We start from the raw sequence: 11,956 nt of genomic DNA, 5'->3' as shown, positions 1-11,956 counted from the left end.
TCAGAATAAAAAACTGTATTGCGTCTCTGCCCATGCTGCACATGTAATCGGTTTTTTGGGTTTCTCAGAAGAAAGTGGCCTCTAGTGTGAGGAAACGCTGCTCCAAGAATTCCAGAAATTCTTTAACGGATTGCAATTCTCTTGTATTCAAAAGTGATTGCTCATACAGTAAATGAGTTTGCCGATCCAACTTCTTTGTCAATCTATGAAGTAAGATCGGATCCCAGCTGTCCGTTGTTATATCTATATTATTTAATGCCAATAATGTTTCCTTGACATTATCATGCAATGTTTTTATGCCTTTGCCATCGCTAGATATAGTAACGTGTTACATGAAACTCTTTTAATACTAAAACTCTCTTGTAACATATTCCATGTTGTCACATAATTTTTTTCTGTTAGAGACAAGTGCCGAATTAAGCGTTCGGCCTCTCCCGTAAGGTTGGTTTTCAAATACCACATTTTTTGTATAGTGGGTAATGAAGATTCATGAATCATTTTCTTAAATAAATCATTTAATTGTTGCCATTTTAAATATTTTCCATCAAATTTTGGAAATGATACCTTTGGCAGAGGCAATCCTGCGGTCGTATAGGAACTTGCTTCAGATTCCTGCCTTTTTTCTACGCCAAATGACATTTGAAATGATATGATATGGCATCTTCAGCAATCAAACATCTTGAATAATAAATCATGAAATTGTTGCCATTGTAAATATTTTCCATCAAATTTTGGAAACGATACCTTTGGCAGAGGCAATCCTGCGGTCGTATAGGAACTTGCTTCAGATTCCTGCCTTTTTTCTACGCCAAATGACATTTGAAATGATATGATGGCATCTTCAGCAATCAAACATAGTGAATAATCATATCCTAATTCCTTAGGGTTTTTGAATTTTTTATGGATTGGACATAAATCCTTTTAATTTCATTCCAGTTTTGTGAAATGATTGTTTGAAAATTTTGGCGCGTTTCGACAGTTGTCTTACTCATGATGCGCTACAAACTATCAATGAGTACTCTTTGTTCACGGAACATGGATTCAATTTCTAAATCCTCCTCCGTAGATGTAATGGATTCAGTTTCCATTTGCAATGCGGATAAGTTTGTGGAGAATATATTTTGATATTCACTCACAAGATTTTTTACTTCAATGAAATAATTATTATTAAAATACCCGTGATCAATATTTTCTCCTTTAAGGGTATTTTTGATTTTTTCATCTCTGGAAGCGAAATTAATCCAGAGACTTTCCAGGTTTGCCAATCTTTCTGTGTATAGGCAGGCTTAGACTTCCTGCTCTCAGAATCTTTTTTAAAATTTCCAATTATGCTTTGGATGCGCTCGCCCAGCGCTTGCTGTTCATCCAATAAGGAGCGAATGCTTGATGACGCCTCGACTCACACCGTGGTTTATAAAATAATTGTAAAACTGGTCAGTTATTCAAGTCTGTAATTTTTTTTTTTAGCAAAGTTTGGTTCGCCGGGTTGACCAAAACTTGTCCTTGGCTGTGTGTTTTGATTGCCAAGTTAATCGTACACAAATCGCAGAAATTACTTGGTCGCCTTGTTGACCTTGAAAATCGGCTTATAAACTGTCTATCGCCAAGTTGATAGCAGTGAAAAAAAAAACGTTCGCGAAGAGAACTTCTATATTATGGTCGGTCGCCTAGTAGACCAGTTAATCACTACCGTGATTTTTGCTGTTGATGCTGTGATCAAACAATGATCGGGAATGCGTGCTTAAATTGGAGTCTCAACTTAAGCAATTTTTGCGGTTTAAAGTTGGTGGTCACCAAATGTTATTGCTGGTGACTTGAACTTATAATGTGATCAAACAATGATCGAGAATGCGAGTTTAAAGTTTGACGTATCAATTTAAACAATTTTTTTTTTAAGTTCAAAAGTCGAAGGATTACCAAATGTACGAATTTAAATGAATTCAGAATGCTGAAATATATTTTTTTTTGCGTGCCGCAAGAACAATACCAGTGGCAATAGTCGCCGCAATAAGTACAATACCAATTGGGCTGCGGAGAAGTGAATATGTCAAGAGATCTTTTCGTACTGATTTTATTGAGCATAACTTGGGGTTTATATACATCATTCTTGGGTCAAAAAGGGTGTTTACATAGGTCTATTCTAGATTACAATTATCAGTTACATGGTTTATCCTAATAAAACAATACAATTTAGATAAAGATATCGTAGGTAAAATAGTCTCAAATATTCTGCATGCAGATGGTGTGAAAACGTGACCGATAGTGGGTTTTCTTTTACGATAGGCCAGAATTGACATACATGTGAACACAGGCATACGTGGTCCTGTGTTGATTAAGGAAAGCCGATATCACTAATGACCCTTGTCTATTTAACCCATAAATATTAATCCAGCTGCGAACAATTTTCTTCTTGACGAAAATCGTACACCTCTGTTATTACAAAGTAATAACAGATCACTTGGCCCTGAAGTGGTTGAAAAGCATCGAGAGCGCAACCGGAAAAATCGCACGATGGGCACTGGAGCTCCAACAATACGACTTCGAAATCGCATACAGGAAAGGCCAGCTGAATATTGTGGCGGAAGCACTGTCGCGGCAGCCCTTGCCTGAAACCTACCGAAGGATGAAGTCCCCAGGTCAACCGGCGAAACAAGCCGAATGTAGCTGGATAAGGGACATGAGGGGCAAGATAGCACAGAACCCCCAAAATATCCGGACTACTTAGTGGAGGCCGACCGGCTGTACCGGCACATTCCTTACAGAGCGGGCAACGAGGATGTGATCGCATGGAAGCTATGCGTACCAAGCGGATCAAGGCAGTGAGTCATGTCTGAGAATCACGATATGCCGACGGCCGGACACATGGGCAGCCGGAAGACAATCGCGAGGGTGGCATCAAGGTATTATTGGCCGGGCATGCACCGCGACATTAGGAAGTATGTGCGGAACTGTGCCCCAATTCACAAGCAGGGCGTTCAAGCGGTTCTTGACAGAGTTGGGAGTGCGGCACCAGTTCACAGCCCCGTATACGCCACAGGAAAATCCTACGGAGAGGGCCAATAGAACGGTGAAAACAACGGTCGCACAGTTCGCCGGACAAGACCAGTATCCGTGGGATGAGAAATGGCCAGAATTACAGCTGCCCGTGAACACTAGTGTGGCAGAGTCCACAGGGTATTCACCGGCATCCGTCACGCAGGGTAGAGAGCCCAGATTGCCGAGCGCGTTTTTTGATGAAGAAACCACCGGCACAGAAAGGGAAACCCAGACCCTGTCGGAAATTGCGAAAAAAATAAACGAAAACTTCGAGCTGGTCAGACGGAACATGGAGAATGCGGCGCAGGATCAGGCCCGCCACTACCATCTCGGCAGGCGCCCTTGGAGACACGGTATGGGCCAAGGAGCACCATCTATCAAGGGCAGCAGAAGGCAGCGACGAAACTGGCCACCAGATACGAAGGGCCTTTTAAAATAATTTATTTCAACTCTCCGGTTATATGCAACCTGCGGCACGAAAACACGGGCAAAGAAAGGAAAACAGACATAAGCCAGTTGAAACCGCAAAGCAAGGAGGGGCAGTCACAACAAATCCGTCGTATCGGAGGAGCGTTTTCGACTTTGAAACGCTAATAGGGCTTAAAAGCTGTGTACACATGTCCAGAATACGTGTGCAAAATGCGATTGCTGTGCGACGATGTCTTCCGTCTGCGCATTGACGACAAAAATAAAAAAAAATTTAGGTGAATGTATGGAAAATTTGGAATTTTGGTAATTTTTTTCTGTATCAATGTTCAACTTTTACTAGCCAAAAACGGTTGTCTTGGCCACCAAAACACGTTAAAATTGTTATAGAATCTATACCTGTTCTAGAGAACTCTGTCAAAACGTCAAAAAAAGTAATCAAATTAGACCTCATTTCCATAAAATCCGCCTACTCACTTCTTCGTGGAAAAAGTTAATATTGACAGTGTGACATTACCATCGCTTCTAGTCTTGAAGTAAAGCCCCCATTTTTAGATTTTATTTCAACATTAACTCTAGAGTTTGATGTGTGGGCCTTTCCACCAATTCCATTTATGATAATTGCTGAATCGCTCTTTCAGAGATAGCATTAATCTGTGATCCAGAGTCAAGAAGAGCTCTGAATTCCGCCATTTGTCCATTATTTCCTTGGACTATTATTCGTGCAGTGGCTAAGAGTATATAGCCGGCTTTATTTCCACTCACCGACGCCGCAGTAATGGAATCCAAAGTATCCGACATTTATTCTAGTGCAGGTGTGTTTTGTGTTTTTTATTACACTTATAACAATTTTTTTTTGTGCATACTTTTTATGCGTGATTTGGACTTAGAAATTTCCAGTTAAGGCGTTCAGCTGATTTCTTTAAGAAATCATTACATTTAAAAGTGCTATGATTTGGTTTCTTTCAGAATAAAAAACTGTATTGCGTCTCTGCCCATGCTGCACATGTAATCGGTTTTTTGGGTTTCTCAGAAGAAATGGCCTCTAGTGTGAGGAAACGCTGCTCCAAGAATTCCAGAAATTCTTTAACGGATTGCAATTCTCTTGTATTCAAAAGTGATTGCTCATACAGTAAATGAGTTTGCCGATCCAACTTCTTTGTCAATCTATGAAGTAAGATCAGATCCCAGCTGTCCGTTGTTATATCTATATTATTTAATGCCAATAATGTTTCCTTGACATTATCATGCAATGTTTTTATGCCTTTGCCATCGCTAGATATAGTAACGTGTTACATGAAACTCTTTTAATACTAAAACTCTCTTGTAACATATTCCATGTTGTCACATAATTTTTTTCTGTTAGAGACAAGTGCCGAATTAAGCGTTCGGCCTCTCCCGTAAGGTTGGTTTTCAAATACCACATTTTTTGTATAGTGGGTAATGAAGATTCATGAATCATTTTCCTAAATAAATCATTAATTGTTGCCATTTTAAATATTTTCCATCAAATTTTGGAAATGATACCTTTGGCAGAGGCAATCCTGCGGTCGTATAGGAACTTGCTTCAGATTCCTGCCTTTTTTCTACGCCAAATGACATTTGAAATGATATGATATGGCATCTTCAGCAATCAAACATCGTGAATAATAAATCATGAAATTGTTGCCATTGTAAATATTTTCCATCAAATTTTGGAAATGATACCTTTGGCAGAGGCAATCCTGCGGTCGTATAGGAACTTGCTTCAGATTCCTGCCTTTTTTCTACGCCAAATGACATTTGAAATGATATGATGGCATCTTCAGCAATCAAACATAGTGAATAATCATATCCTAATTCCTTAGGGTTTTTGAATTTTTTATGGATTTGGACATAAATCCTTTTAATTTCATTCCAGTTTTGTGAAATGATTGTTTGAAAATTTTGGCGCGTTTCGACAGTTGTCTTACTCATGATGCGCTACAAACTATCAATGAGTACTCTTTGTTCACGGAACATGGATTCAATTTCTAAATCCTCCTCCGTAGATGTAATGGATTCAGTTTCCATTTGCAATGCGGATAAGTTTGTGGAGAATATATTTTGATATTCACTCACAAGATTTTTTACTTCAATGAAATAATTATTATTAAAATACCCGTGATCAATATTTTCTCCTTTAAGGGTATTTTTGATTTTTTCATCTCTGGAAGCGAAATTAATCCAGAGACCTTCCAGGTTTGCCAATCTTTCTGTGTATAGGCAGGCTTAGACTTCCTGCTCTCAGAATCTTTTTTAAAATTTCCAATTATGCTTTGGATGCGCTCGCCCAGCGCTTGCTGTTCATCCAATAAGGAGCGAATGCTTGATGACGCCTCGACTCACACCGTGGTTTATAAAATAATTGTAAAAGTGGTCAGTTATTCAAGTCTGTAATTTTTTTTTTTAGCAAAGTTTGGTTCGCCGGGTTGACCAAAACATGTCCTTGGCTGTGTGTTTTGATTGCCAAGTTAATCGTACACAAATCGCAGAAATTACTTGGTCGCCTTGTTGACCTTGAAAATCGGCTTATAAACTGTCTATCGCCAAGTTGATAGCAGTGAAAAAAAAAACGTTCGCGAAGAGAACTTCTATATTATGGTCGGTCGCCTAGTAGACCAGTTAATCACTACCGTGATTTTTGCTGTTGATGCTGTGATCAAACAATGATCGGGAATGCGTGCTTAAATTGGAGTCTCAACTTAAGCAATTTTTGCGGTTTAAAGTTGGTGGTCACCAAATGTTATTGCTGGTGACTTGAACTTATAATGTGATCAAACAATGATCGAGAATGCGAGTTTAAATTTGACGTATCAATTTAAACAATTTTTTTTTTTCTGTTCAAAAGTCGGGGATTACCAAATGTACGAATTTAAATGAATTCAGAATGCTGAAATATATTTTTTTTTGCGTGCCGGCAAGAACAATACCAGTGGCAATAGTCGCCGCAATAAGTACAATACCAATTGGGCTGCGGAGAAGTGAATATGTCAAGAGATCTTTTCGTACTGATTTTATTGAGCATAACTTGGGGTTTATATACATCATTCTTGGGTCAAAAAGGGTGTTTACATAGGTCTATTCTAGATTACAATTATCAGTTACATGGTTTATCCTAATAAAACAATACAATTTAGATAAAGATATCGTAGGTAAAATAGTCTCAAATATTCTGCATGCAGATGGTGTGAAAACGTGACCGATAGTGGGTTTTCTTTTACGATAGGCCAGAATTGACACACATGTGAACACAGGCATACGTGGTCCTGTGTTGATTAAGGAAAGCCGATATCACTAATGACCCTTGTCTATTTAACCCATAAATATTAATCCAGCTGCGAACAATTTTCTTCTTGACGAAAATCGTACACCTCTGTTATTACAAGTAATAACAGATCACTTGGCCCTGAAGTGGTTGAAAAGCATCGAGAGCGCAACCGGAAAAATCGCACGATGGGCACTGGAGCTCCAACAATACGACTTCGAAATCGCATACATGAAAGGCCAGCTGAATATTGTGGCGGAAGCACTGTCGCGGCAGCCCTTGCCTGAAACCTACCGAAGGATGAAGTCCCCAGGTCAACCGGCGAAACAAGCCGAATGTAGCTGGATAAGGGACATGAGGGGCAAGATAGCACAGAACCCCCAAAAATATCCGGACTACTTAGTGGAGGCCGACCGGCTGTACCGGCACATTCCTTACAGAGCGGGCAACGAGGATGTGATCGCATGGAAGCTATGCGTACCAAGCGGATCAAGGCAGTGAGTCATGTCTGAGAATCACGATATGCCGACGGCCGGACACATGGGCAGCCGGAAGACAATCGCGAGGGTGGCAGCAAGGTATTATTGGCCGGGCATGCACCGCGACATTAGGAAGTATGTGCGGAACTGTGCCCCAATTCACAAGCAGGGCGTTCAAGCGGTTCTTGACAGAGTTGGGAGTGCGGCACCAGTTCACAGCCCCGTATACGCCACAGGAAAATCCTACGGAGAGGGCCAATAGAACGGTGAAAACAACGGTCGCAGTATCCGTGGGATGAGAAATGGCCAGAATTACAGCTGCCCGTGAACACTAGTGTGGCAGAGTCCACAGGGTATTCACCGGCATCCGTCACGCAGGGTAGAGAGCCCAGATTGCCGAGCGCGTTTTTTGATGAAGAAACCACCGGCACAGAAAGGGAAACCCAGACCCTGTCGGAAATTGCGAAAAAAATAAACGAAAACTTCGAGCTGGTCAGACGGAACATGGAGAATGCGGCGCAGGATCAGGCCCGCCACTACCATCTCGGCAGGCGCCCTTGGAGACACGGTATGGGCCAAGGAGCACCATCTATCAAGGGCAGCAGAAGGCAGCGACGAAACTGGCCACCAGATACGAAGGGCCTTTTAAAATAATTATTTCAACTCTCCGGTTATATGCAACCTGCGGCACGAAAACACGGGCAAAGAAAGGAAAACAGACATAAGCCAGTTGAAACCGCAAAGCAAGGAGGGGCAGTCACAACAAATCCGTCGTATCGGAGGAGCGTTTTCGACTTTGAAACGCTAATAGGGCTTAAAAGCTGTGTACACATGTCCAGAATACGTGTGCAAAATGCGATTGCTGTGCGACGATGTCTTCCGTCTGCGCATTGACGACAAAAATAAAAAAAATTTAGGTGAATGTATGGAAAATTTGGAATTTTGGTAATTTTTTTCTGTATCAATGTTCAACTTTTACTAGCCAAAAACGGTTGTCTTGGCCACCAAAACACGTTAAAATTGTTATAGAATCTATACCTGTTCTAGAGAACTCTGTCAAAACGTCAAAAAAAAGTAATCAAATTAGACCTCATTTCCATAAAATCCGCCTACTCACTTCTTCGTGGAAAAAGTTAATATTGACAGTGTGACATTACCATCGCTTCTAGTCTTGAAGTAAAGCCCCCATTTTTAGATTTTATTTCAACATTAACTCTAGAGTTTGATGTGTGGGCCTTTCCACCAATTCCATTTATGATAATTGCTGAATCGCTCTTTCAGAGATAGCATTAATCTGTGATCCAGAGTCAAGAAGAGCTCTGAATTCCGCCATTTGTCCATTATTTCCTTGGACTATTATTCGTGCAGTGGCTAAGAGTATATAGCCGGCTTTATTTCCACTCACCGACGCCGCAGTAATGGAATCCAAAGTATCCGACATTTATTCTAGTGCAGGTGTGTTTTGTGTTTTTTATTACACTTATAACAATTTTTTTTTGTGCATACTTTTTATGCGTGATTTGGACTTAGAAATTTCCAGTTAAGTCGTTCAGCTGATTTCTTTAAGAAATTATTACATTTAAAAGTGCTATGATTTGGTTTCTTTCAGAATAAAAAACTGTATTGCGTCTCTGCCCATGCTGCACATGTAATCGGTTTTTTGGGTTTCTCAGAAGAAATGGCCTCTAGTGTGAGGAAACGCTGCTCCAAGAATTCCAGAAATTCTTTAACGGATTGCAATTCTCTTGTATTCAAAAGTGATTGCTCATACAGTAAATGAGTTTGCCGATCCAACTTCTTTGTCAATCTATGAAGTAAGATCAGATCCCAGCTGTCCGTTGTTATATCTATATTATTTAATGCCAATAATGTTTCCTTGACATTATCATGCAATGTTTTTATGCCTTTGCCATCGCTAGATATAATAACGTGTTACATGAAACTCTTTTAATACTAAAACTCTCTTGTAACATATTCCATGTTGTCACATAATTTTTTTCTGTTAGAGACAAGTGCCGAATTAAGCGTTCGGCCTCTCCCGTAAGGTTGGTTTTCAAATACCACATTTTTTGTATAGTGGGTAATGAAGATTCATGAATCATTTTCCTAAATAAATCATTAAATTGTTGCCATTTTAAATATTTTCCATCAAATTTTGGAAATGATACCTTTGGCAGAGGCAATCCTGCGGTCGTATAGGAACTTGCTTCAGATTCCTGCCTTTTTTTCTACGCCAAATGACATTTGAAATGATATGATGGCATCTTCAGCAATCAAACATAGTGAATAATCATATCCTAATTCCTTAGGGTTTTTGAATTTTTTATGGATTTGAACATAAATCCTTTTAATTTCATTCCAGTTTTGTGAAATGATTGTTTGAAAATTTTGGCGCATTTCGACAGTTATCTTACTCATGATGCGCTACAAACTATCAATGAGTACTCTTTGTTCACGGAACATGGATTCAATTTCTAAATCCTCCTCCGTAGATGTAATGGATTCAGTTTCCATTTGCAATGCGGATAAGTTTGTGGAGAATATATTTTGATATTCACTCACAAGATTTTTTACTTCAATGAAATAATTATTATTAAAATACCCGTGATCAATATTTTCTCCTTTGAGGGTATTTTTGATTTTTTCATCTCTGGAAGCGAAATTAATCCAGAGACCTTCCAGGTTTGCCAATCTTTCTGTGTATAGGCAGGCTTAGACTTCCTGCTCTCAGAATCTTTTTTAAAATTTCCAATTATGCTTTGGATGCGCTCGCCCAGCGCTTGCTGTTCATCCAATAAGGAGCGAATGCTTGATGACGCCTCGACTCACACCGTGGTTTATAAAATAATTGTAAAAGTGGTCAGTTATTCAAGTCTGTAATTTTTTTTTTTAGCAAAGTTTGGTTCGCCGGGTTTGACCAAAACATGTCCTTGGCTGTGTGTTTTGATTGCCAAGTTATTCGTACACAAATCGCAGAAATTACTTGGTCGCCTTGTTGACCTTGAAAATCGGCTTATAAACTGTCTATCGCCAAGTTGATAGCAGTGAAAAAATCAACGTTCGCGAAGAGAACTTCTATATTATGGTCGGTCGCCTAGTAGACCAGTTAATCACTACCGTGATTTTTGCTGTTGATGCTGTGATCAAACAATGATCGGGAATGCGTGCTTAAATTGGAGTCTCAACTTAAGCAATTTTTGCGGTTTAAAGTTGGTGGTCACCAAATGTTATTGCTGGTGACTTGAACTTATAATGTGATCAAACAATGATCGAGAATGCGAGTTTAAAGTTTGACGTATCAATTTAAACAATTTTTTTTTTTCATGTTCAAAAGTCGGGGATTACCAAATGTACGAATTTAAATGAATTCAGAATGCTGAAATATATTTTTTTTTGCGTGCCGCAAGAACAATACCAGTGGCAATAGTCGCCGCAATAAGTACAATACCAATTGGGCTGCGGAGAAGTGAATATGTCAAGAGATCTTTTCGTACTGATTTTATTGAGCATAACTTGGGGTTTATATACATCATTCTTGGGTCAAAAAGGGTGTTTACATAGGTCTATTCTAGATTACAATTATCAGTAACATGGTTTATCCTAATAAAACAATACAATTTAGATAAAGATATCGTAGGTAAAATAGTCTCAAATATTCTGCATGCAGATGGTGTGAAAACGTGACCGAAAGTGGGTTTTCTTTTACGATAGGCCAGAATTGACATACATGTGAACACAGGCATACGTGGTCCTGTGTTGATTAAGGAAAGCCGATATCACTAATGACCCTTGTCTATTTAACCCATAAATATTAATCCAGCTGCGAACAATTTTCTTCTTGACGAAAATCGTACACCTCTGTTATTACAAAGTAATAACAGATCACTTGGCCCTGAAGTGGTTGAAAAGCATCGAGAGCGCAACCGGAAAAATCGCACGATGGGCACTGGAGCTCCAACAATACGACTTCGAAATCGCATACAGGAAAGGCCAGCTGAATATTGTGGCGGAAGCACTGTCGCGGCAGCCCTTGCCTGAAACCTACCGAAGGATGAAGTCACCAGGTCAACCGGCGAAACAAGCCGAATGTAGCTGGATAAGGGACATGAGGGGCAAGATAGCACAGAACCCCCAAAAATATCCGGACTACTTAGTGGAGGCCGACCGGCTGTACCGGCACATTCCTTACAGAGCGGGCAACGAGGATGTGATCGCATGGAAGCTATGCGTACCAAGCGGATCAAGGCAGTGAGTCATGTCTGAGAATCACGATATGCCGACGGCCGGACACATGGGCAGCCGGAAGACAATCGCGAGGGTGGCAGCAAGGTATTATTGGCCGGGCATGCACCGCGACATTAGGAAGTATGTGCGGAACTGTGCCCCAATTCACAAGCAGGGCGTTCAAGCGGTTCTTGACAGAGTTGGGAGTGCGGCACCAGTTCACAGCCCCGTATACGCCACAGGAAAATCCTACGGAGAGGGCCAATAGAACGGTGAAAACAACGGTCGCAGTATCCGTGGGATGAGAAATGGCCAGAATTACAGCTGCCCGTGAACACTAGTGTGGCAGAGTCCACAGGGTATTCACCGGTATCCGTCACGCAGGGTAGAGAGCCCAGATTGCCGAGCGCGTTTTTTGATGAAGAAACCACCGGCACAGAAAGGGAAACCCAGACCCTGTCGGAAATTGCGAAAAAAATAAACGAAAACTTCGAGCTGGTCAGAC

General features: G+C 40.4%; 1 long non-coding RNA gene across 1 annotated transcript; it reads right to left on the bottom strand.

Annotated features, from left to right (window-relative positions):
* Positions 1-5,934: 5,934 nt before the first annotated feature.
* LOC128264056 (uncharacterized) lies at positions 5,935-6,801 on the bottom strand. Its single transcript, XR_008268646.1, has 3 exons — positions 6,414-6,801; positions 6,021-6,136; positions 5,935-5,990 (listed from the first exon to the last, which is right to left on the bottom strand). It is a non-coding gene; the product is annotated as an uncharacterized LOC128264056 (long non-coding RNA).
* Between the last annotated feature and the right edge of the window lie 5,155 nt (positions 6,802-11,956).

Source organism: Drosophila gunungcola, unplaced genomic scaffold, assembly GCF_025200985.1.
Source record: "Drosophila gunungcola strain Sukarami unplaced genomic scaffold, Dgunungcola_SK_2 000055F, whole genome shotgun sequence".
NCBI lineage: Eukaryota > Metazoa > Arthropoda > Insecta > Diptera > Drosophilidae > Drosophila > Drosophila gunungcola.
This window is presented reverse-complemented; position numbering and strand designations above follow the sequence as displayed.